At 56.6% G+C, this 24,052-nt stretch overlaps 2 long non-coding RNA genes across 2 annotated transcripts; both read left to right on the forward strand.

Moving 5' to 3' along the window:
- Positions 1 to 70: 70 nt before the first annotated feature.
- LOC148056107 (uncharacterized) lies at positions 71 to 2,223 on the forward strand. Its single transcript, XR_015704137.1, has 3 exons — positions 71 to 559; positions 1,176 to 1,234; positions 2,094 to 2,223. It is a non-coding gene; the product is annotated as an uncharacterized LOC148056107 (long non-coding RNA).
- Positions 2,224 to 11,755: 9,532 nt separating this feature from the next.
- On the forward strand, positions 11,756 to 19,045 carry LOC148056108 (uncharacterized). Its single transcript, XR_015704069.1, has 4 exons — positions 11,756 to 12,064; positions 14,509 to 14,608; positions 15,137 to 15,232; positions 17,142 to 19,045. It is a non-coding gene; the product is annotated as an uncharacterized LOC148056108 (long non-coding RNA).
- The last annotated feature ends 5,007 nt before the right edge of the window (positions 19,046 to 24,052 follow it).

A 24,052-nucleotide genomic window follows, 5' to 3' on the forward strand; every position in this document is an offset into this window, starting at 1 on the left:
ATGGCCGACAAAGTCCTCCCGGATCACAGAGAACGTCGTCCAGACCATAGAGATGAGACAGAAAGTCGTCCCAGATTCGAAAGACTGTCCTTCAGACCATAGAGATGCAAGCGGAAGTCCTCCCGGAGTATGGGGCGGCTCCGCAGACCATGGAGATGACACCGAAAGTCCACCCAGACCATCGAGAAGGTCCTCCAGACCATAGAGAGGAGACAGAAAGTCATCCCAGATTCGAAAGACTGTCCTTCAGACCATCGAGATGCAAGCGGAAGTCCTCCCGGAGTATAGGGCGGCTCCGCAGACCATGGAGATGACACCGAAAGTCCACCCAGACCATCGAGAAGGCCCTCCAGAGCATAGAGGTGAAACGAGAAGTCCCCTGGATGATACAGAAGGTCGTCCAGCCCACAGAGATTAAACTGGAATTCCTCCCAGCGCATGCGAGGTGCATCGGGGGCGGGCATCGCGCGGTGGGCGCAGCTTCCCCCCGCGGAGGGGCCAGCGTGAGCCCGGGGCGGAGCGGAGCGGTCGGTGGGCTGCGGCTGCAGGCAGGGAGGAGGTGAGCGGGGAAGCCCCGAGGAGGGCGGCGGTGCCTGGGGGGAGGGGCCGGGCCGGCGGGAGGCACGGAGCGGGGAGGGTGCGGTGCCGTGTGGGAGCCGGGCGGGCGGGGCTTCCCGGAGCCGGGCGAGGGGGGGCGCGTCGGGTCGGGGCCAGTGGCGAGATCAGCCCGGAGTCGGGCGGGGGCCGCGCCGGTCCGGAGCCGGGCGGTGGGGGGGGCGCCGCGCCGGTCCGGGGCCGGGCGGCGGGGGGCTTCCGTGCCGAGAGGCGCCGCGCCGGGGCCGGGCGGGCACCGCGCCGGTCCGGGGCCGGGCACCGACCCGCTTCGGAGCTGGGCAGTGGGAGGGCGCCCGGTCGGCGCCGGTCGTGGGGGGCCGTCTGCAGCCGGTGGCGGGGGCTGCCCGGAGCCACGCTGGGGGCTCGGCGGGGCTTCCACGTGCGGCGGTGGCGCGGTGAACGGTGTCCCCGCAGGATCCCAAAGCACGGAGGGCTGCGTCCCCTGGCATCCGGGGCTTTTGGTCGGCCACGTTGGTTCCCCGGGGCATGCCGGGAGGTGTAGTTTCTAGGGCCGTGGCTGCCGGACAAACCGCTTCCTTTTTTGCCTCCTCCTTTCCCAGCGTCACCTTCTGCGTCCCGGGAAGAAAATCCCGCGTGGGTGATTCCGCTCGGCGCTCAGGTAATCGCGTGTCTGGGGCTGCGGGAGCGGGGAGAAACCCTTGCCGGGTCAAGGACGCTCCAGGGGCGCCACATCAAAGCCAGAGGAAAGGCAAAGCCGCTGCCCGTGCAGAAAAGCCGATGACAAATTGCAGCTGAGAGAGCGCGCCGCGTTCCTGCAGTGCTCCCTTGGCAGTTTCGGCTGTTTGCCTTCCGGGCAAAAGAACAGACTTTCCTCTAGGAGAAATGAAGAGCTGCCTGTTCCCTTCTTTAGGGTCCGGTGTTTCTCTTCTGGTCGGTCGTGCTACTTTGATGGGCGAGCTGGAAATAGCCTGTTGTTCTGATACGCAGAACTAAATTGTTAGTAACATGCGGTGTCAGTAGAGTTCATTTTGGAGCACCTAGGTGCCAGTGGAAACGTAAGGAATGAAACGCGATGGAAACCGATCTTTAAACTTTAGTTTTCCTTGGTTTTTCTTTGCCATCAGAGCGTCGATGGCACAGTGGCCTGTGGCTCGGTGCACGTTCTGTTCCGTGGAGCCTTCGGTCTAGGACTTTGAAGTAACAAAGTTTGTCCTTCCAGAAAAGGGCTAGTCGCTCCTAGGATTGAGGTGTGGGCTTGGAGAGTCTCTTAAGCACGTGCCTAGAATTAAAGCCGAATTTCACTTCCTGTTGCTGCTGTTTGTCTTCACTTTCATTCCTTTCGCCACTGCTCCATCGTGAGCGGGAGCTCTGAATCATCCCTTTTTTTCAGTCTCGCACACGTTTTTTTACCCAAGGAGGTGCTACGTTTAGAAGTTAAGGAGTTTTCTCACAAACGCGTCGGTCGATGCAATTGCGTTGTGATTGTTAAAACCCCCAAAATAACACCGGTCTTACAGATCTGGCCTATTTCTTCTGAACACGGATTCGTCGCGTGCAAATCGGGATACAGATCGTCTGCGCTTCCTGCTCTGTGGAGGACACTGTGCTGAGACAGGGGTGAGCTCCCAAAGGAAAAAAAATACAAGGTCATGGGGTTTTTTTGTTTGTATTTGGGGGCGGGGGGGGGTGTATTTAAAAGAAAAAAAAAAAAAAAAGAGTGGAATGTTGACTGGTGGCAGCCTGCAGAGCTTTTGCTGCCCGGCCTCTCCTTTTCCTCTCTTGAAGTCCTCTTTCGTGGCTGTAATTGTCGTTTGGAGAAGTTCGGAAGAGCAGTTCAGGGACTTGCCTGGGCCCGTGTGCTAGTAATACCAGGAAGGGAAACGCTTGAACCGGTAGCAAAGAAGTTGGCTCCAAGTAGAGGTTCTGAAGGAAGAACAACGATAACAGGAAGCAAATAGCAAGTTACCAAAAAATGGGCGCGTGTCAAACGCCTCCGAGTTTTATTGCCGAATGTTGTTTGGCAATATGTTCCAAAGGGCTATTTTTTCCTTCGCTCGGCTGTAGCCTTCGCAAGACTTCACAAAACCGGGCAGCTTGGGACTCCTCCCCAGCTTTATGCTACAGGTTTTTTTCCTCTCTCAGCAGAGTGTCAGCTGCCGCCGTTTCACCGTGGTCGCCCTTTCTTCTGCCGTGAAAGCGCAAGACGGACGGAAAGGCTGCGTAGCGGTCTGCGAGTACAAGGTACGTCCGCGATGCGTGTCCGCGTTTTTCCTAAGGCGCTTGTAGCATGGACTTCAAAGTTAACGTCAAGAATGCGCCAGCTCTCCTTCCTTCTGTAGTTTTTCTAGGAACTATTTTAACGCAGATCCTAAAAGGAAAAGAAGGTCTGCGCTGGAGCGTGTTCTGCCTGTGCAAAGCCGACTTCCCTCCGTTTATTTTGCCTTCCTGAAAGCGCAATCTTCTGTTTCTGTGCGCTTACTAGGAAATGATATCGGGAAAATAGTTGCGTCCTAAAAGAGGAAAGACGCCGTTTGTAAGAGTTCAGGCGTTCAGAAGAAACAGGCTTTGTTTTCGTCATAGAAGCTGTGTGCTTTTTCAGTCAATAAGTTTTGAAAATATCTTAGAGTAGTACTTGAAAAGCTTACTGAGATACTAGCGTCCGTACTAAAAGCGATCCAGGTCCAAGGAGAGACGTGGACAAAAGAGGAGGAATCGGCCTCGAAAATTCGTGTGTGTGATTAAAAACGTTCAAAACTGTAAATACGGGTGTGAGGCATTGCAGTAGAGAAACATCTCTTGCCTTTCTATATACATATATATAGAAAAATAATATTCATATGTATATATACAGTATTCATATATATATATATATATATAAAAAGAAGGATTTCCAAATACAAACCTATATCTGCTGTATTATATAAATGATTCAAAAATAATTTTCTGTCTTCTTCCGTTTTTTCCGTCTCCGTTTTAGTTCACCGATGCGGGTTTTTAAATCACTTCCTGATGTTCTTAATCGCCGCTTCCTTTAAGCACTCTCCTGTCTCCTGTTGTCCTCTTTGCTGCCTTTATTCCCCTGTATTTATGTTTTAATTCTTTCTTGTCTTTCCTTAGGGCCCTCGTTTTTTGAATTTTCCTTCTCCGTCCCTTTAGTTCGCTGTCCTGTTTTTTAATTTTCCCATTTATTTCCCTAATCCCTGTTGCTTTTTCAGTGTTCTGTGTTGACTTTTCCCCTTGGGGTTTAGTTGGGTTTAATTGTTTCTTCTCTTCCCTTAGTGCCCTCGCTTTCTAAATTTTCCTTCTCCGACGGAGCTCCCTGTCGCTATTGATTAAGTTTTTCCTTATTTCTTCCATCGCCCTTGCTGTTCAAAGCCTCCTGCTTTCGGCTGGCAGAGAGTTAAGGTTCTTCCTAGTAGCTGGCACAGTGCTGCGGTTTGGATTTAGGACGAGAACAATGTTGGTAACGCACTGACGTTTTGTTTGTCGCTAAGTAGCGCTTAGACCGCTCAAGGAGCTTTCAGCTTCCCGTGCTCTGCCCGGTGCGCCAGAAGCTGGGAGGCGCCACAGCCAGCTCAGCTGACCCGCGCCGGCCGAAGCGCTGTTCCCTCCCGTGTGACGTCACGCTCGGTAGGGAAACGGGGGGTCGTTGGCCAGGAGTCAGCGATCGCTGCTCGGGGACGTGCTTGGCATCGGTCGGCGAGTGGTGAGCACCTGTAGAGTGAATCGCTTGCTTTGTATACTGTTATTGGTTTATTATTATTACTACTAGTACTATTACTACTATTCTGTTGTCTTTTCCTTCAATTGTTAAACTGTTCTTCCTTTAACCCACGAGTGTTCTGACTTCCACCCTTCCAATTTTCTCCCCCGTAGCGGCTGTGTGGTGCTTAGCTGCTGGCTGGGGTTAAACCACGACAAAAGCTTCTGTCTACTTGTATTCCGTTTGCCGTTTCCCTTTTTTAATTCTTCCTTGTCTCTATTAGTACCTTTGCTTTTTCAATTGTCTTCCTACGTCTCTCTTTTAGTTCACTGTCCCCGGTTTTCATTTTTTTCTCTTTGTTGCCCTAATTCCCGTCATTATTGACTTTTTTTTGCTTTTATCCCGTTCCCTGTCTTTAGTTTTCAAGGAGTTGTTCTCTTTCCTTAGGGTCCTCCCTTTTAACAGCCTCGGAGGGCGTGTAGCTTCCCGCTGAGGAGCGGCTGGAGGAGGCGAGGTGGTTGTCAGCCGGGTCGTCATTTAATAGTAAAGTATGAAATGGCATGTTGGTTAATCATTTCCCGTTTGGTTTTGTGGGAGCTGTGCTGGCTGCCTTGAGAATCAGCCGAGAAGTTGAGGTGAGCTGGGTGGTAGAGGGGAGGCACACGGGGCTGGCTATTTCACCCGAGCGCCACGGGAACTTTGTGTCTCCTGGCATCCTAGGTGCACCGAGCGACAGCCGCAGCATCTTTCTTGAGAACAGGCGTGGAGCAGGGGAGCAGAGCGGTGCGGTGCTTTTGAGGAGGAGGGTGTCGCAGAAGCGGTTGGCAGTAACCAGACCGATGCTGAATACCAGCACTGTGTTTTAGTTTGTTAGTGTGCTGTGGGTTTTTGGGTTGGGAGGTTTTGGGTTTTTTTGTTTTTTGTTTTTTGTTTTTTTTTTTTTTAAGATGATGAAGAAGAACTGAGTGAGTGCAGGAATGTTCTAGTTCGGTGTGTGGTGGTTTTCTTTTTTTCTTTTTTGAGGGTGGATTCAGATCCCTGGCCCTCTGAAAGCTCAGTTGCGGGGTGAGGGCTGAGGAGGTATCAAGGATAGGAATTGCAGGGAGGGGTTATAAAGTTGGTGTCGGGGAGAGGCCTGTCCAGGAGCAGTCTCCTTTGGGAAGGGAAAAGGACCGGGTTACTGTTCTTAGCACGCTGCTGACGTTGGCTGGGCAGGGCGGTTCCATCCTGTGTCTGTGCGTTCTGCTTTTGCGTAGTCTGTCTTCTGTGTCTCGTACCCTGGCTTTCTCGGGTCTTGATGTTTCCGTAGCTCTTGGTGATCATGGGGCCCCTCGGTAAGCCTCCCGAGGGTCTCGAACGCGTCGCCTCATCGGCATGGCGTTTCTTGAGCCCTGCTTATCTTGCCGTCGTAGCTTAAAGCACGGACGTGTCCGGGAAGCGTCGCGTTACAGATGTTTCTGAGGGATCGTCTGTTGTGTGCTTTTTCAGTCAGTAAGTTTTGAAAATATCTTAGAGTAGTACTTGAAAAGCTTACTGAGATACTAGCGTCCGTACTAAAAGCGATCCAGGTCCAAGGAGAGACGTGGACAAAAGAGGAGGAATCGGCGTCGCTTTCCCGAGAAGCATTGCCAGCCTTGTAAGTAGCGACAGCGAGTCCTGACGTGGTTTTGGTGAGTTACTGCTTCGGCAGCGTCCTTTTTCCTTAACCTACAGCGTGTGGTTTCTTACTTCAGTTGGAAAGAGATTTTCCAGAATGGAAGTCTTTCTCATTCAAAGAAGTTGTGTTTTATGAACTCCCCATCAGAGTGGGGATCTTCAGAGATGATGCGCTTGGCAGTAGAAGTCAGCAGCAGCGAGACTTTCCGCTCTCTTAAAAAAAAAAAAAAGAAAAAAAAGAAAGAAAAGTCCGTTTGCTTCCAAAGACCCGAGCACAGCACGTCTTCCGGAAGTTGATGGCATCGCTGGTTCTCAGGTGCAACAGCCGAGATGTCATCAACACGCGTTCCTCTGCGTGCTTCGGTGCAGCCAAAAGCGTTAGCAAATCTGCCGGTCCTTTCTGGTAGCCTTAGGCATTGCAGCCCCGGGGACTGGATTCCGCCCGCAAAGTAAAACCGTATGGGGGATCTCTTCTCTCACTGATTTTTCTACCCTAGATGTAACTTTAGGAAAAAAAAAAGTTAAAATTGTCTATACAAACTGCCTTGCATTGTTTCAACTGCAACTGCCAACTAGCTGTGGCGTTGTTTCAACTTTAACTGCCAACTAGCTGTGGCGTACAATTGCTTAGGTGTATTTGAGCCGTTAGGTATTTGTTCTAAACGTTGACCAGGAGAGGCAACTGAACGTTACGGGTTTTCCCCCCCCCCCCCCGCTCGTTTGACGGAGTGCTCTGAAGTACTTTTCTTTCTGTCTGGCTTTCAAGGGTGCGTTTCCCTGGCAGTTCAGTAGCATCTCTCTCGGGCAGCGCGGCTGGCCAGATGTCGCTCCTAATGACGTAAGGCGCAAAAAACCCCTGGTCAAATGATAACTGCGTATCTTGGAGACAGATAATCTGCTGGTATCGATTCACAGCTGTGCAAGTTAAATTAATGCAAAAGGAAAATCCAGCCCTTCTCCAGTAGAAGTATTTTTATTGGATGTCTGTAAGCACACGCACAGCTTTTTTAGTAGGAAGCGAATTGCTGCGATTTGTCCTCTGGTTTTCCTTTTACCCTCGAAAGCGTTACGCTTCGCTTCCAGCTTTATCGACCGAGCCAGCAAGATGCGCAGGAGCGCGAGGGCCGTAGCTGTTGCGGCGGATCTGTAAGCGTAGATTCTGATTGCGGTACGCCCTTGTCCTGCAGCCTCGCAGGGTTGTCTCCCTGCAGCCGTGCCGTAAGGAAGGGGTGAGACGTTTTCCAACGCCGGCAAGAGCGCGTACTTTTACGCGAAGAACGTGTTTGGAATCGTACCGGTTAGTCTTCATGCTGATTGGAAGCGTTCAGGTCGCTCTAGCTTTTAAAGGACGTCTTGTGTTTTGAGCTGACCTGCTTACCTCGAATCCTCCTTGAGCTCAACTGCTCTCCCCTCCCTTGCTCTGACTGAATTCCTCTACTCGCCGCTGTGCTATTTTTTTCACATGCGGAAATATCGCTTGGGATTTTTGTTTTTCAGGTGTCTCGTTGCAAGCGTCTCGTGATGCTCGCTAGGTCCCCCCGGCCCAGGTTGGCCTGCCGGTCGTGAAGCGTCCCGAGGGTAAGGGGCCGGCCCCGTGCCTGGAGGCTCCTGGCTCTGTCTCCGGCGGGTGCCCCGCGGGTGCGTCAGCGAGGGCTGTCTGGTGGGGAGAGTCCCGGGCCAAGAGGGAGCGGGGAGGTTCGCTGCCCCGGGGAGCCCGTCCCAGCGCGGGAACGGAGGGGGAGCATGGCAGAGCAGAGCCTGAGCGAGAGGTGCGTCACCGTCCCCTGGCAGGCTCCCCCCGCGGCGTGGGGCAGCCGCCGGCTTGCGGGACAGGGGCTGGGGGGGGCTGCCCGCATTTTATTTCTCTGGCGGAGCTCCCCTTTTCGGGGGGGGCGCCTACATATGTAAACGGCATTATTAAAGTAGCGAGCTGCCGGTCGGGGCTGTTTTCCTTGTTTTGTGCCTTTTTTGGGGGGGGTGATGAAAAAGTGTTGGAGGGGCCGGGGGGGTGATGATGTCATTTGGGGCACCCCAACGTCCCTGGGGGCGGGGGGTGTGATGATGAAACAGAGGAGCAGGTGAGTGGGGGATGAAGGTGTCACGGGGAGGTTCCCCCCCAGAGGAGGGGGGGTCACAGCCCCAAAATGCCTGAAAACTCGTGTGTGTGTGTGTGTGTGTGTGTGTGTGATTAAAAATGTTAAAAACTGGAAATACGGGTGCGAGGCATTGCAGTAGAGGAAAATCTCTCGCCTTTATATATATATATATTGAAAAATAATATTCATTTCTATAGAGAGAGAGAGAGAAAAGGATTTCAAAATACAAACCTGTACCTGCTACGTTCTAGAAATTATTAAAAAATCTAAATGGAGATAGATAGGGTTTTAAAATAAAAAAGAACTTGTCTATATGTGAAGAAATAAAGGAGTTTAAAACACAAAAAGAGATGATGTAGATGAAGGAATTTAAAACAGAAGAAAGTCTGGATAGGTAGAGGTATCTACGCTTACCGTGTGTCACCGAGTAAGCCAAAGTAGGTTGTCTGTGTAATGGAAGTAAAGGTTCTATGGAAGTGTAAACAGATAACTAAGTCTAAATAGACAGAATTGTAAGTAGATACCGAAGTCTAAGATACCAAAGTGTCAAAATATCCAAGTCCAAGAGCAAAATATCCAAGAGCAACACGGTTTGGGGCTCCCAGGAAAGCCGAATCCGCCTGGATTTGTGCAGCTGGAAAGCAAGCGCGCGCGCACACACCCCCCCCCCCCCCCCCCCTACATTTTAACGCAGAAAACCAAAAATGACCCATTGTTATGATGTGGAAAAGCGCCGGAAAACCCCAGAACTGAATAGTTTTGAAAAGCAGAAACCCCCAAGTTTTGTATGATGTAAAAGAAAAAACAAAAAAGAACAACAACAAAAAACCAAGCCAACAAACCAAAAAACCCAAACGCAAAACCCGCACCAATTTGGGCCAAATTTGGGGTGAACCGCTGGCAGTTTGAGGGGCATTGCTGGGGATTATCTGGCGTGGATTCCTTCTCCGGAGCGGACTATCCGTTGCGGCTTATCCCAGGTGAGTTATCTGCTGTGGATTATGCCGGGCGGACCCCCTGGTGTAGGTCATCCCCACCCGTGTCCCCCCGTGCACCTTTCTACCCACACACAGCCGCTGTCCGTCCGTGTCCGTCTCCGCCCCCCCGTCCTCTTCTGCCTGTCTCTGCGCCCTCGCAAGTGCTCTCCACCCAAACGTCCCCCCACACAAGGTTTTTCCCCCCGTGCGGGTGTTTTTTTTCCCCGTGACGTGCCCCCCGCGTCCCCTGCCCTCCGGTCTCGTGCCCCCGCTCCCCTGCTCCCCCCTCCCATAGCTCCTTTGCTTCTGGACCCCCAGCTCCGCACGGGACACGGGCAGCCTGGGGAGCTTTGCCCCGAGCCATTCCTTTCCCCTCTGGGCAGCAGCGGTTCTGCCGCTGCTACAGGCAGGCGCTTTCTGGACGGGCGAGGGGCTGGGACGACCGGAGGCTGCTGCACGCTCCAGTCCGACTGAGACGCTGTTCCCGGGGGACCTGGCGCAGGGAAAGGCGAGGGACTCTCCGCGCTGCCGGTGACTCTTCAGAAGGGAACCGCGCTCTGGTTTTAGCGGCAGAAGGTGTCGGTCAGGCAGCCGCGTAGCACCGTGCTGAGCGATGTGGCAGGCGCCTGGCTTGGTGGAGTCCAGGCGTGTTTCTCGCCTCGCAGTCTCGATGCCCAACCAAGCAGGGGGTTCAGGTTCCCAAAGCCTTTGGGCGTGGGAGCAAGATGACAGCTAGGTGTCTAGCAGCACAGGATTTCAGCCGTGTTGCTTGCTGCAAATGGCTTGCAGGCCAGGAGATGTGGAGAGGGGTCTGAAATGAAGAAACGGAGCGTGGAAGCGATTGTTTTAAGGCGGCAAATGAAGCAGCCGAAGGAGGCGAGCGGCCCCTCCAGCCTCCCGAGTCTCGCGCGCTGCAGGCGGCCAAGCGCGGGCGCCGCGCGTGCTGGCGGGAGCGGCAGGGAGCGCGGAGCTGCGCTGCCGTCCAGAGCAGCGAGGGAACTGGCAGGGCTCTACGGCCGTCTGGTGCGGCCAGCTGAGGGGCCGCCGTGCCCCTTTGCTTTCCCTGTTTCACGTCTCATTCCTTTGCACGCCGCAGGGCAGGGCGGTAAGTAACATGGCGCAGCGTCTTGTTTAAGCGGCAAGCCCTGCGCGGGAAGCCCGGTGCGTGTGCAGGATGAGCAGAGGGCACCGCAGCAGAGCCCGAGGGCGCCAGCGTATCGCTCGCTCGCAGATCGCGCGCTTGCCCGTGGTCTGCTCGCATGCACCGCTTCCTGATAATCGTAGCTGCCCCTCTGACGCAAAGCAGCTTTCAGTGCCTTGAGGATGCCATCGGTGTCGCTTTTATTTTCTTTTTTTTTTTTTTTTTTTTTTTTTTTTTTTTTTTTACTAAAATCTCTCCAGGGTCTGTTGACTCGCTGGTGTCACTCTCCCACCCCTGATGCCACATGCAGATGAATCCAGCACTCCCGGGGGCTTTTTCTGGGGGCAAAAAAGCCGAGGCAAGGCAAAGGTATTGACCAGGTTCCCTGTGCTGCGTCCCCCGGCTGGGTGCTGGGGTGGGGCGCGCGGAGAGAAAGGGCCAGCAGCCGCTGCAAGCTGTCAAGTGCAGAGGACTGAAATGCTCGAGCCGCTTGGGTGCTTTTTGGTGGCGAGGCGATGGCTGTGGCTGCGTGGGCTGTGAGCGGGAGCAGGGGCAGAGAAGGGCGAGGCTTGTGACACCCCCCGCCCCCCCGTAAGGCGGCGGCGGCGGCGGCGGGCGGCCCCAGGCGGGCCGGGGGGCGAGTCCTTTCTCCCCGCGGGGCGCGGTCGGAGCGCCGGGCTTGGTGTGGTGCTGCCGCCTGGCGGCCAAAAGCGGGTACTGCAGGGCGGGAGCCGCGCAGGGGCGGTGGCGTCCCCGTGGTCGCCGGTGCCGGTGGCCGGTAACGGGCATGCGACAGCGCGGTGCCCGCGGGGTGCTGCCGCCGCAGCCGTTGCTGCCTCCCGGTAAGGAAGCGCCGCTCTCGCCGCACGGGAGGCGCTTGCCGCTGCTAGCACTGCCGCGTCCGCCTCCGCTGCAGCCCCGCCCCGCGGCGTCCGCCTCCGCTGCAGCCCCGCCCCGCCGAATGCCCCGGTCCTGGTGTGGAGCGGCCCCGCCCCTAGCGACGGGCCCCGCCCCTGGATGCCCCCGGGCAGGGGAAGGGCACCACCCCTAGCGACAGGCCCCGCCCCTGGAGACCACGCCTGCGCACTGTGTTGGGGTGGAGCTTAGCCGCGGGGGGGCGGAGCCTAGCGGTGGTAAGGCGGAGCTTTGCCGTGCGAGGGCGGAGCTTCACTGGCGCATGCGTGCTGTCTCGGGGGCGGAGCCTTGCCGAGGGGGGGCGGCGCTTTGCTCTGAAGGGCGGGGCTTTGCCGCGGGTGGGCGGAGCTTGCCGTGTGAGGGCGGAGCTTAACCGGCGCATGCGTGCTGTCTTGGGGCGGAGTTTTGCCGCGGGGGGCGGAGCTTTGATGTGAAAGGCGGAGCTTTGCCGCGCATGCGCGCTGCCTCGGGGGCGGAGCTTTGCCGCGGGGGGGCGGAGCCTTGCCAGGTGAGGGCGGAGCTTTGCCGGGTGAGGGCGGAGCCTGACCAGCGCATGCGCGATGCGTCGGGGGCGGAGCCTTGCCGTGGGAGGGCGGAGGTTTGCTGTGAAGGGCGGAGCTTTGTCTGCGCATGCGCGCTGTCTCAGGGGCGGAGCTTTGCTGCGGGGGGGCGGAGCTTTGCCGTGGGAGGGCGGAGGTTTGCTGTGAAGGGCGGAGCTTTGTCTGCGCATGCGCGCTGTCTCAGGGGCGGAGCTTTGCTGCGGGGGGGCGGAGCTTTGCCATGGGAGGGTGGAGCTTTGCCGAGGGGGCGGAGCTTCACCGGCGCATGCGTGCTGTGTGCAGGGCAGAGCTTGGCTGCAGAGGGCGGGGTTTTCCGCTGGGAGGGCGGAGCTTCGCCAGCGCCTGCGAGGTGCATCGGGGGCGGGCATCGCGCCGTGGGTGGAGCTTCCCCCCGCGGAGGGGCCAGCGGGAGCCCGGCTGCGGCTGCAGGCAGGGAGGAGGTGAGCGGGGAAAGTCCCGAGAAGGGCGGCGGTGCCTGGGGGGGAGCGGCCGGGCCGGCGGGAGGCACGGAGCGGGGAGGGTGCGGTGCCGTGTGGGAGCCGGGCGGGTGGGGCTTCCCGGCCCCGGAGCGGCGCTGGTTCGATGCTGGGCGGGCGCCGCGCCGGTGCGGGCCGGGCGGCGGGGCAGCGCCGAGCCGCGCCGGGGCCGGGCGGCGGGGCAGCGCCGAGCCGCGCCGGGGCCGGGCGGCGGGAGAGCGTCGCGCCGAGCCGAGCCGCGCCGGTCCGGGGCCGGGCGGGCGCCGCGCCGAGCCGCGCCGCTCTGGGGCCGGGCGCCGGGGGCCGCCGCGCCGATCTGAGCCGCACTGGTTCGATGCTGGGCAGGCGCCGCGCCGGTCCGGGGCCGGGCGGCGGAGAGGCGCCGCACCGAGCCCCGCCGGGGCCGGGCGGCGGGGGAGCGCCGCGCCGAGCCGCGTCGGTCCGGGGCCGGGCGGGGGGGGGAGCCGCGCCGCTCCGGGGCCGGGCGGCGGGGGGGGCGCCGCGCCGAGCCGCGCCGCTCCGGGGCCGGGCGGCGGGGGGGGCGCCGCGCCGAGCCGCGCCGCTCCGGGGCCGGGCGGCGGGGGGGCGCCGCACCGAGCCGCGCCGGGGTTGGGCGGCGGGGGAGCGCCGCGCCGAGCCGCGCCGCTCCGGGGCGGGGGGTGCCGCGCCGAGCCGCGCCGCTCCGGGGCGGGGGGTGCCGCGCCGAGCCGCGCCGCTCCGGGGCCGGGCGGGCGCCGCGCCGCGCCGGTCCGGGGCCGGGCGGCGGGGGGGCGCCGCGCCGCGTCGGCGCCGGGCGGGGGCGGGCAGCCGGAGGTGTTGGCGGGGGCTGCCCGGAGCCGCGCTGGGGGCTCGGCGGGGCTTCCACGTGCGGCGGCGGCGGGGGGAACGGTGTCCCCGCAGGGTCCCAAAGCACGGAAGGTTGCGTCTCGCGGCATCCGGGGCTTTTGGTCGGTCACGTTGGTTCCCCGGGGCATGCCGGGAGGTGTAGTTTCTAGGGCCGTGGCTGCCGGGCAAACCGCTTCCTTTTTTGCCTCCTCCTTTCCCTTGCCTGCGGGGGAGCGGCGGGCCGGCGGGAGGCACGGAGCGGGGAGGGTTCGGTGCCGTGTGGGAGCCGGGCGGGCGGGGCTTCCCGGAGCCGGGCGACGGGGGGGCGCGTCGGGTCGGGGCCGGTGGCGAGGTGAGCCCGGAGTTGGGCGGGCGCCGCGCCGGTGCGGTGCGGGGCGGGGGGGCCCCGCGCCGAGCCGCGCCGCTCCGCTCCGGGGCCGGGCGGCGGGGGGGAGCCGCGCTGGGGGCTCGGCGGGGCTTCCACGTGCGGCGGTGGCGCGGTGAACGGTGTCCCCGCAGGATCCCAAAGCACGGAGGGCTGCGTCCCCTGGCATCCGGGGCTTTTGGTCGGCCACGTTGGTTCCCCGGGGCATGCCGGGAGGTGTAGTTTCTAGGGCCGTGGCTGCCGGACAAACCGCTTCCTTTTTTGCCTCCTCCTTTCCCAGCGTCACCTTCTGCGTCCCGGGAAGAAAATCCCGCGTGGGTGATTCCGCTCGGCGCTCAGGTAATCGCGTGTCTGGGGCTGCGGGAGCGGGGAGAAACCCTTGCCGGGTCAAGGACGCTCCAGGGGCGCCACATCAAAGCCAGAGGAAAGGCAAAGCCGCTGCCCGTGCAGAAAAGCCGATGACAAATTGCAGCTGAGAGAGCGCGCCGCGTTCCTGCAGTGCTCCCTTGGCAGTTTCGGCTGTTTGCCTTCCGGGCAAAAGAACAGACTTTCCTCTAGGAGAAATGAAGAGCTGCCTGTTCCCTTCTTTAGGGTCCGGTGTTTCTCTTCTGGTCGGTCGTGCTACTTTGATGGGCGAGCTGGAAATAGCCTGTTGTTCTGATACGCAGAACTAAATTGTTAGTAACATGCGGTGTCAGTAGAGTTCATTTTGGAGCACCTAGGTGCCAGTGGAAACGTAAGGAATGAAACGCGATGGAAACCGATCTTTAAACTTTAGTTTTCCTTGGTTTTTCTTTGCCATCAGAGCGTCGATGGCACAGTGGCCTGTGGCTCGGTGCACGTTCTGTTCCGTGGAGCCTTCGGTCTAGGACTTTGAAGTAACAAAGTTTGTCCTTCCAGAAAAGGGCTAGTCGCTCCTAGGATTGAGGTGTGGGCTTGGAGAGTCTCTTAAGCACGTGCCTAGAATTAAAGCCGAATTTCACTTCCTGTTGCTGCTGTTTGTCTTCACTTTCATTCCTTTCGCCACTGCTCCATCGTGAGCGGGAGCTCTGAATCATCCCTTTTTTTCAGTCTCGCACACGTTTTTTTACCCAAGGAGGTGCTACGTTTAGAAGTTAAGGAGTTTTCTCACAAACGCGTCGGTCGATGCAATTGCGTTGTGATTGTTAAAACCCCCAAAATAACACCGGTCTTACAGATCTGGCCTATTTCTTCTGAACACGGATTCGTCGCGTGCAAATCGGGATACAGATCGTCTGCGCTTCCTGCTCTGTGGAGGACACTGTGCTGAGACAGGGGTGAGCTCCCAAAGGAAAAAAATACAAGGTCATGGGGTTTTTTTGTTTGTGGGGGGGGGGGGGGGGGGGGTGTATTTAAAAGAAAAAAAAAAAAAGAGTGGAATGTTGACTGGTGGCAGCCTGCAGAGCTTTTTTGCTGCCCGGCCTCTCCTTTTCCTCTCTTGAAGTCCTCTTTCGTGGCTGTAATTGTCGTTTGGAGAAGTTCGGAAGAGCAGTTCAGGGACTTGCCTGGGCCCGTGTGCTAGTAATACCAGGAAGGGAAACGCTTGAACCGGTAGCAAAGAAGTTGGCTCCAAGTAGAGGTTCTGAAGGAAGAACAACGATAACAGGAAGCAAATAGCAAGTTACCAAAAAATGGGCGCGTGTCAAACGCCTCCGAGTTTTATTGCCGAATGTTGTTTGGCAATATGTTCCAAAGGGCTATTTTTTCCTTCGCTCGGCTGTAGCCTTCGCAAGACTTCACAAAACCGGGCAGCTTGGGACTCCTCCCCAGCTTTATGCTACAGGTTTTTTTTCCTCTCTCAGCAGAGTGTCAGCTGCCGCCGTTTCACCGTGGTCGCCCTTTCTTCTGCCGTGAAAGCGCAAGACGGACGGAAAGGCTGCGTAGCGGTCTGCGAGTACAAGGTACGTCCGCGATGCGTGTCCGCGTTTTTCCTAAGGCGCTTGTAGCATGGACTTCAAAGTTAACGTCAAGAATGCGCCAGCTCTCCTTCCTTCTGTAGTTTTTCTAGGAACTATTTTAACGCAGATCCTAAAAGGAAAAGAAGGTCTGCGCTGGAGCGTGTTCTGCCTGTGCAAAGCCGACTTCCCTCCGTTTATTTTGCCTTCCTGAAAGCGCAATCTTCTGTTTCTGTGCGCTTACTAGGAAATGATATCGGGAAAATAGTTGCGTCCTAAAAGAGGAAAGACGCCGTTTGTAAGAGTTCAGGCGTTCAGAAGAAACAGGCTTTGTTTTCGTCATAGAAGCTGTGTGCTTTTTCAGTCAATAAGTTTTGAAAATATCTTAGAGTAGTACTTGAAAAGCTTACTGAGATACTAGCGTCCGTACTAAAAGCGATCCAGGTCCAAGGAGAGACGTGGACAAAAGAGGAGGAATCGGCCTCGAAAATTCGTGTGTGTGATTAAAAACGTTCAAAACTGTAAATACGGGTGTGAGGCATTGCAGTAGAGAAACATCTCTTGCCTTTCTATATACATATATATAGAAAAATAATATTCATATGTATATATACAGTATTCATATATATATATATATATATAAAAAGAAGGATTTCCAAATACAAACCTATATCTGCTGTATTATATAAATGATTCAAAAATAATTTTCTGTCTTCTTCCGTTTTTTCCGTCTCCGTTTTAGTTCACCGATGCGGGTTTTTAAATCACTTCCTGATGTTCTTAATCGCCGCTTCCTTTAAGCACTCTCCTGTCTCCTGTTGTCCTCTTTGCTGCCTTTATTCCCCTGTATTTATGTTTTAATTCTTTCTTGTCTTTCCTTAGGGCCCTCGTTTTTTGAATTTTCCTTCTCCGTCCCTTTAGTTCGCTGTCCTGTTTTTTAATTTTCCCATTTATTTCCCTAATCCCTGTTGCTTTTTCAGTGTTCTGTGTTGACTTTTCCCCTTGGGGTTTAGTTGGGTTTAATTGTTTCTTCTCTTCCCTTAGTGCCCTCGCTTTCTAAATTTTCCTTCTCCGACGGAGCTCCCTGTCGCTATTGATTAAGTTTTTCCTTATTTCTTCCATCGCCCTTGCTGTTCAAAGCCTCCTGCTTTCGGCTGGCAGAGAGTTAAGGTTCTTCCTAGTAGCTGGCACAGTGCTGCGGTTTGGATTTAGGACGAGAACAATGTTGGTAACGCACTGACGTTTTGTTTGTCGCTAAGTAGCGCTTAGACCGCTCAAGGAGCTTTCAGCTTCCCGTGCTCTGCCCGGTGCGCCAGAAGCTGGGAGGCGCCACAGCCAGCTCAGCTGACCCGCGCCGGCCGAAGCGCTGTTCCCTCCCGTGTGACGTCACGCTCGGTAGGGAAACGGGGGGTCGTTGGCCAGGAGTCAGCGATCGCTGCTCGGGGACGTGCTTGGCATCGGTCGGCGAGTGGTGAGCACCTGTAGAGTGAATCGCTTGCTTTGTATACTGTTATTGGTTTATTATTATTACTACTAGTACTATTACTACTATTCTGTTGTCTTTTCCTTCAATTGTTAAACTGTTCTTCCTTTAACCCACGAGTGTTCTGACTTCCACCCTTCCAATTTTCTCCCCCGTAGCGGCTGTGTGGTGCTTAGCTGCTGGCTGGGGTTAAACCACGACAAAAGCTTCTGTCTACTTGTATTCCGTTTGCCGTTTCCCTTTTTTAATTCTTCCTTGTCTCTATTAGTACCTTTGCTTTTTCAATTGTCTTCCTACGTCTCTCTTTTAGTTCACTGTCCCCGGTTTTCATTTTTTTCTCTTTGTTGCCCTAATTCCCGTCATTATTGACTTTTTTTTGCTTTTATCCCGTTCCCTGTCTTTAGTTTTCAAGGAGTTGTTCTCTTTCCTTAGGGTCCTCCCTTTTAACAGCCTCGGAGGGGGCGTAGCTTCCCGCTGAGGAGCGGCTGGAGGAGGCGAGGTGGTTGTCAGCCGGGTCGTCATTTAATAGTAAAGTATGAAATGGCATGTTGGTTAATCATTTCCCGTTTGGTTTTGTGGGAGCTGTGCTGGCTGCCTTGAGAATCAGCCGAGAAGTTGAGGTGAGCTGGGTGGTAGAGGGGAGGCACACGGGGCTGGCTATTTCACCCGAGCGCCACGGGAACTTTGTGTCTCCTGGCATCCTAGGTGCACCGAGCGACAGCCGCAGCATCTTTCTTGAGAACAGGCGTGGAGCAGGGGAGCAGAGCGGTGCGGTGCTTTTGAGGAGGAGGGTGTCGCAGAAGCGGTTGGCAGTAACCAGACCGATGCTGAATACCAGCACTGTGTTTTAGTTTGTTAGTGTGCTGTGGGTTTTTGGGTTGGGAGGTTTTGGGTTTTTTTGTTTTTTGTTTTTTGTTTTTTTTTTTTTAAGATGATGAAGAAGAACTGAGTGAGTGCAGGAATGTTCTAGTTCGGTGTGTGGTGGTTTTCTTTTTTTCTTTTTTGAGGGTGGATTCAGATCCCTGGCCCTCTGAAAGCTCAGTTGCGGGGTGAGGGCTGAGGAGGTATCAAGGATAGGAATTGCAGGGAGGGGTTATAAAGTTGGTGTCGGGGAGAGGCCTGTCCAGGAGCAGTCTCCTTTGGGAAGGGAAAAGGACCGGGTTACTGTTCTTAGCACGCTGCTGACGTTGGCTGGGCAGGGCGGTTCCATCCTGTGTCTGTGCGTTCTGCTTTTGCGTAGTCTGTCTTCTGTGTCTCGTACCCTGGCTTTCTCGGGTCTTGATGTTTCCGTAGCTCTTGGTGATCATGGGGCCCCTCGGTAAGCCTCCCGAGGGTCTCGAACGCGTCGCCTCATCGGCATGGCGTTTCTTGAGCCCTGCTTATCTTGCCGTCGTAGCTTAAAGCACGGACGTGTCCGGGAAGCGTCGCGTTACAGATGTTTCTGAGGGATCGTCTGTTGTGTGCTTTTTCAGTCAGTAAGTTTTGAAAATATCTTAGAGTAGTACTTGAAAAGCTTACTGAGATACTAGCGTCCGTACTAAAAGCGATCCAGGTCCAAGGAGAGACGTGGACAAAAGAGGAGGAATCGGCGTCGCTTTCCCGAGAAGCATTGCCAGCCTTGTAAGTAGCGACAGCGAGTCCTGACGTGGTTTTGGTGAGTTACTGCTTCGGCAGCGTCCTTTTCCTTAACCTACAGCGTGTGGTTTCTTACTTCAGTTGGAAAGAGATTTTCCAGAATGGAAGTCTTTCTCATTCAAAGAAGTTGTGTTTTATGAACTCCCCATCAGAGTGGGGATCTTCAGAGATGATGCGCTTGGCAGTAGAAGTCAGCAGCAGCGAGACTTTCCGCTCTCTTAAAAAAAAAAAAAAGAAAAAAAAGAAAGAAAAGTCCGTTTGCTTCCAAAGACCCGAGCACAGCACGTCTTCCGGAAGTTGATGGCATCGCTGGTTCTCAGGTGCAACAGCCGAGATGTCATCAACACGCGTTCCTCTGCGTGCTTCGGTGCAGCCAAAAGCGTTAGCAAATCTGCCGGTCCTTTCTGGTAGCCTTAGGCATTGCAGCCCCGGGGACTGGATTCCGCCCGCAAAGTAAAACCGTATGGGGGATCTCTTCTCTCACTGATTTTTCTACCCTAGATGTAACTTTAGGAAAAAAAAAAAGTTAAAATTGTCTATACAAACTGCCTTGCATTGTTTCAACTGCAACTGCCAACTAGCTGTGGCGTTGTTTCAACTTTAACTGCCAACTAGCTGTGGCGTACAATTGCTTAGGTGTATTTGAGCCGTTAGGTATTTGTTCTAAACGTTGACCAGGAGAGGCAACTGAACGTTACGGGTTTTCCCCCCCCCCCCCCGCTCGTTTGACGGAGTGCTCTGAAGTACTTTTCTTTCTGTCTGGCTTTCAAGGGTGCGTTTCCCTGGCAGTTCAGTAGCATCTCTCTCGGGCAGCGCGGCTGGCCAGATGTCGCTCCTAATGACGTAAGGCGCAAAAAACCCCTGGTCAAATGATAACTGCGTATCTTGGAGACAGATAATCTGCTGGTATCGATTCACAGCTGTGCAAGTTAAATTAATGCAAAAGGAAAATCCAGCCCTTCTCCAGTAGAAGTATTTTTATTGGATGTCTGTAAGCACACGCACAGCTTTTTTAGTAGGAAGCGAATTGCTGCGATTTGTCCTCTGGTTTTCCTTTTACCCTCGAAAGCGTTACGCTTCGCTTCCAGCTTTATCGACCGAGCCAGCAAGATGCGCAGGAGCGCGAGGGCCGTAGCTGTTGCGGCGGATCTGTAAGCGTAGATTCTGATTGCGGTACGCCCTTGTCCTGCAGCCTCGCAGGGTTGTCTCCCTGCAGCCGTGCCGTAAGGAAGGGGTGAGACGTTTTCCAACGCCGGCAAGAGCGCGTACTTTTACGCGAAGAACGTGTTTGGAATCGTACCGGTTAGTCTTCATGCTGATTGGAAGCGTTCAGGTCGCTCTAGCTTTTAAAGGACGTCTTGTGTTTTGAGCTGACCTGCTTACCTCGAATCCTCCTTGAGCTCAACTGCTCTCCCCTCCCTTGCTCTGACTGAATTCCTCTACTCGCCGCTGTGCTATTTTTTTCACATGCGGAAATATCGCTTGGGATTTTTGTTTTTCAGGTGTCTCGTTGCAAGCGTCTCGTGATGCTCGCTAGGTCCCCCCCGGCCCAGGTTGGCCTGCCGGTCGTGAAGCGTCCCGAGGGTAAGGGGCCGGCCCCGTGCCTGGAGGCTCCTGGCTCTGTCTCCGGCGGGTGCCCCGCGGGTGCGTCAGCGAGGGCTGTCTGGTGGGGAGAGTCCCGGGCCAAGAGGGAGCGGGGAGGTTCGCTGCCCCGGGGAGCCCGTCCCAGCGCGGGAACGGAGGGGGAGCATGGCAGAGCAGAGCCTGAGCGAGAGGTGCGTCACCGTCCCCTGGCAGGCTCCCCCGGCGGCGTGGGGCACCCGCCGGCTTGCGGGACAGGGGCTGGGGGGGCTGCCCGCATTTTATTTCTCTGGCGGAGCTCCCCTTTTCGGGGGCGCCTACATATGTAAACGGCATTATTAAAGTAGCGAGCTGCCGGTCGGGGCTGTTTTCCTTGTTTTGTGCCTTTTTTGGGGGGGTGATGAAAAAGTGTTGGAGGGGCCGGGGGGGTGATGATGTCATTGGGGGCACCCCAACGTACGGGGGGGCGGGGGGTGTGATGATGAAACAGAGGAGCAGGTGAGTGGGGGATGAAGGTGTCACGGGGAGGTCCCCCCCCAGAGGAGGGGGGGTCACAGCCCCAAAATGCCTGAAAACTCGTGTGTGTGTGTGTGTGTGTGTGTGTGTGTGATTAAAAATGTTAAAAACTGGAAATACGGGTGCGAGGCATTGCAGTAGAGGAAAATCTCTCGCCTTTATATATATATATATTGAAAAATAATATTCATTTCTATAGAGAGAGAGAGAGAAAAGGATTTCAAAATACAAACCTGTACCTGCTACGTTCTAGAAATTATTAAAAAATCTAAATGGAGATAGATAGGGTTTTAAAATAAAAAAGAACTTGTCTATATGTGAAGAAATAAAGGAGTTTAAAACACAAAAAGAGATGATGTAGATGAAGGAATTTAAAACAGAAGAAAGTCTGGATAGGTAGAGGTATCTACGCTTACCGTGTGTCACCGAGTAAGCCAAAGTAGGTTGTCTGTGTAATGGAAGTAAAGGTTCTATGGAAGTGTAAACAGATAACTAAGTCTAAATAGACAGAATTGTAAGTAGATACCGAAGTCTAAGATACCAAAGTGTCAAAATATCCAAGTCCAAGAGCAAAATATCCAAGAGCAACACGGTTTGGGGCTCCCAGGAAAGCCGAATCCGCCTGGATTTGTGCAGCTGGAAAGCAAGCGCGCGCGCACACACGCCCCCCCCCCCCCCCCTACATTTTAACGCAGAAAACCAAAAATGACCCATTGTTATGATGTGGAAAAGCGCCGGAAAACCCCAGAACTGAATAGTTTTGAAAAGCAGAAACCCCCAAGTTTTGTATGATGTAAAAGAAAAAACAAAAAAGAACAACAACAAAAAACCAAGCCAACAAACCAAAAAACCCAAACGCAAAACCCGCACCAATTTGGGCCAAATTTGGGGTGAACCGCTGGCAGTTTGAGGGGCATTGCTGGGGATTATCTGGCGTGGATTCCTTCTCCGGAGCGGACTATCCGTTGCGGCTTATCCCAGGTGAGTTATCTGCTGTGGATTATGCCGGGCGGACCCCCTGGTGTAGGTCATCCCCACCCGTGTCCCCCCGTGCACCTTTCTACCCACACACAGCCGCTGTCCGTCCGTGTCCGTCTCCGCCCCCCCGTCCTCTTCTGCCTGTCTCTGCGCCCTCGCAAGTGCTCTCCACCCAAACGTCCCCCCACACAAGGTTTTTCCCCCCGTGCGGGTTTTTTTTTTCCCCGTGACGTGCCCCCCGCGTCCCCTGCCCTCCGGTCTCGTGCCCCCGCTCCCCTGCTCCCCCCTCCCATAGCTCCTTTGCTTCTGGACCCCCAGCTCCGCACGGGACACGGGCAGCCTGGGGAGCTTTGCCCCGAGCCATTCCTTTCCCCTCTGGGCAGCAGCGGTTCTGCCGCTGCTACAGGCAGGCGCTTTCTGGACGGGCGAGGGGCTGGGACGACCGGAGGCTGCTGCACGCTCCAGTCCGACTGAGACGCTGTTCCCGGGGGACCTGGCGCAGGGAAAGGCGAGGGACTCTCCGCGCTGCCGGTGACTCTTCAGAAGGGAACCGCGCTCTGGTTTTAGCGGCAGAAGGTGTCGGTCAGGCAGCCGCGTAGCACCGTGCTGAGCGATGTGGCAGGCGCCTGGCTTGGTGGAGTCCAGGCGTGTTTCTCGCCTCGCAGTCTCGATGCCCAACCAAGCAGGGGGTTCAGGTTCCCAAAGCCTTTGGGCGTGGGAGCAAGATGACAGCTAGGTGTCTAGCAGCACAGGATTTCAGCCGTGTTGCTTGCTGCAAATGGCTTGCAGGCCAGGAGATGTGGAGAGGGGTCTGAAATGAAGAAACGGAGCGTGGAAGCGATTGTTTTAAGGCGGCAAATGAAGCAGCCGAAGGAGGCGAGCGGCCCCTCCAGCCTCCCGAGTCTCGCGCGCTGCAGGCGGCCAAGCGCGGGCGCCGCGCGTGCTGGCGGGAGCGGCAGGGAGCGCGGAGCTGCGCTGCCGTCCAGAGCAGCGAGGGAACTGGCAGGGCTCTACGGCCGTCTGGTGCGGCCAGCTGAGGGGCCGCCGTGCCCCTTTGCTTTCCCTGTTTCACGTCTCATTCCTTTGCACGCCGCAGGGCAGGGCGGTAAGTAACATGGCGCAGCGTCTTGTTTAAGCGGCAAGCCCTGCGCGGGAAGCCCGGTGCGTGTGCAGGATGAGCAGAGGGCACCGCAGCAGAGCCCGAGGGGCGCCAGCGTATCGCTCGCTCGCAGATCGCGCGCTTGCCCGTGGTCTGCTCGCATGCACCGCTTCCTGATAATCGTAGCTGCCCCTCTGACGCAAAGCAGCTTTCAGTGCCTTGAGGATGCCATCGGTGTCGCTTTTATTTTCTTTTTTTTTCTTTTTTTTTTTTTTTTTTTACTAAAATCTCTCCAGGGTCTGTTGACTCGCTGGTGTCACTCTCCCACCCCTGATGCCACATGCAGATGAATCCAGCACTCCCGGGGGCTTTTTCTGGGGGCAAAAAAGCCGAGGCAAGGCAAAGGTATTGACCAGGTTCCCTGTGCTGCGTCCCCCGGCTGGGTGCTGGGGTGGGGGGCGCGGAGAGAAAGGGCCAGCAGCCGCTGCAAGCTGTCAAGTGCAGAGGACTGAAATGCTCGAGCCGCTTGGGTGCTTTTTGGTGGCGAGGCGATGGCTGTGGCTGCGTGGGCTGTGAGCGGGAGCAGGGGCAGAGAAGGGCGAGGCTTGTGACACCCCCCGCCCCCCCGTAAGGCGGCGGCGGCGGCGGCGGGTGCGGGCGGCCCCAGGCGGGCCGGGGGGCGAGTCCTTTCTCCCCGCGGGGCGCGGTCGGAGCGCCGGGCTTGGTGTGGTGCTGCCGCCTGGCGGCCAAAAGCGGGTACTGCAGGGCGGGAGCCGCGCAGGGGCGGTGGCGTCCCCGTGGTCGCCGGTGCCGGTGGCCGGTAACGGGCATGCGACAGCGCGGTGCCCGCGGGGTGCTGCCGCCGCAGCCGTTGCTGCCTCCCGGTAAGGAAGCGCCGCTCTCGCCGCACGGGAGGCGCTTGCCGCTGCTAGCACTGCCGCGTCCGCCTCCGCTGCAGCCCCGCCCCGCGGCGTCCGCCTCCGCTGCAGCCCCGCCCCGCCGAATGCCCCGGTCCTGGTGTGGAGCGGCCCCGCCCCTAGCGACGGGCCCCGCCCCTGGATGCCCCCGGGCAGGGGAAGGGCACCACCCCTAGCGACAGGCCCCGCCCCTGGAGACCACGCCTGCGCACTGTGTTGGGGTGGAGCTTAGCCGCGGGGGGGCGGAGCCTAGCGGTGGTAAGGCGGAGCTTTGCCGTGCGAGGGCGGAGCTTCACTGGCGCATGCGTGCTGTCTCGGGGGCGGAGCCTTGCCGAGGGGGGGCGGCGCTTTGCTCTGAAGGGCGGGGCTTTGCCGCGGGTGGGCGGAGCTTGCCGTGTGAGGGCGGAGCTTAACCGGCGCATGCGTGCTGTCTTGGGGCGGAGTTTTGCCGTGGGGGCGGAGCTTTGATGTGAAAGGCGGAGCTTTGCCGCGCATGCGCGCTGCCTCGGGGGCGGAGCTTTGCCGCGGGGGGGCGGAGCCTTGCCAGGTGAGGGCGGAGCTTTGCCGGGTGAGGGCGGAGCCTGACCAGCGCATGCGCGATGCGTCGGGGGCGGAGC

Source organism: Nipponia nippon, unplaced genomic scaffold (assembly GCF_047370975.1).
Source record: "Nipponia nippon isolate SJK-2023a ecotype South Korea unplaced genomic scaffold, ASM4737097v1 scaffold_18, whole genome shotgun sequence".
Taxonomy (NCBI): domain Eukaryota; kingdom Metazoa; phylum Chordata; class Aves; order Pelecaniformes; family Threskiornithidae; genus Nipponia; species Nipponia nippon.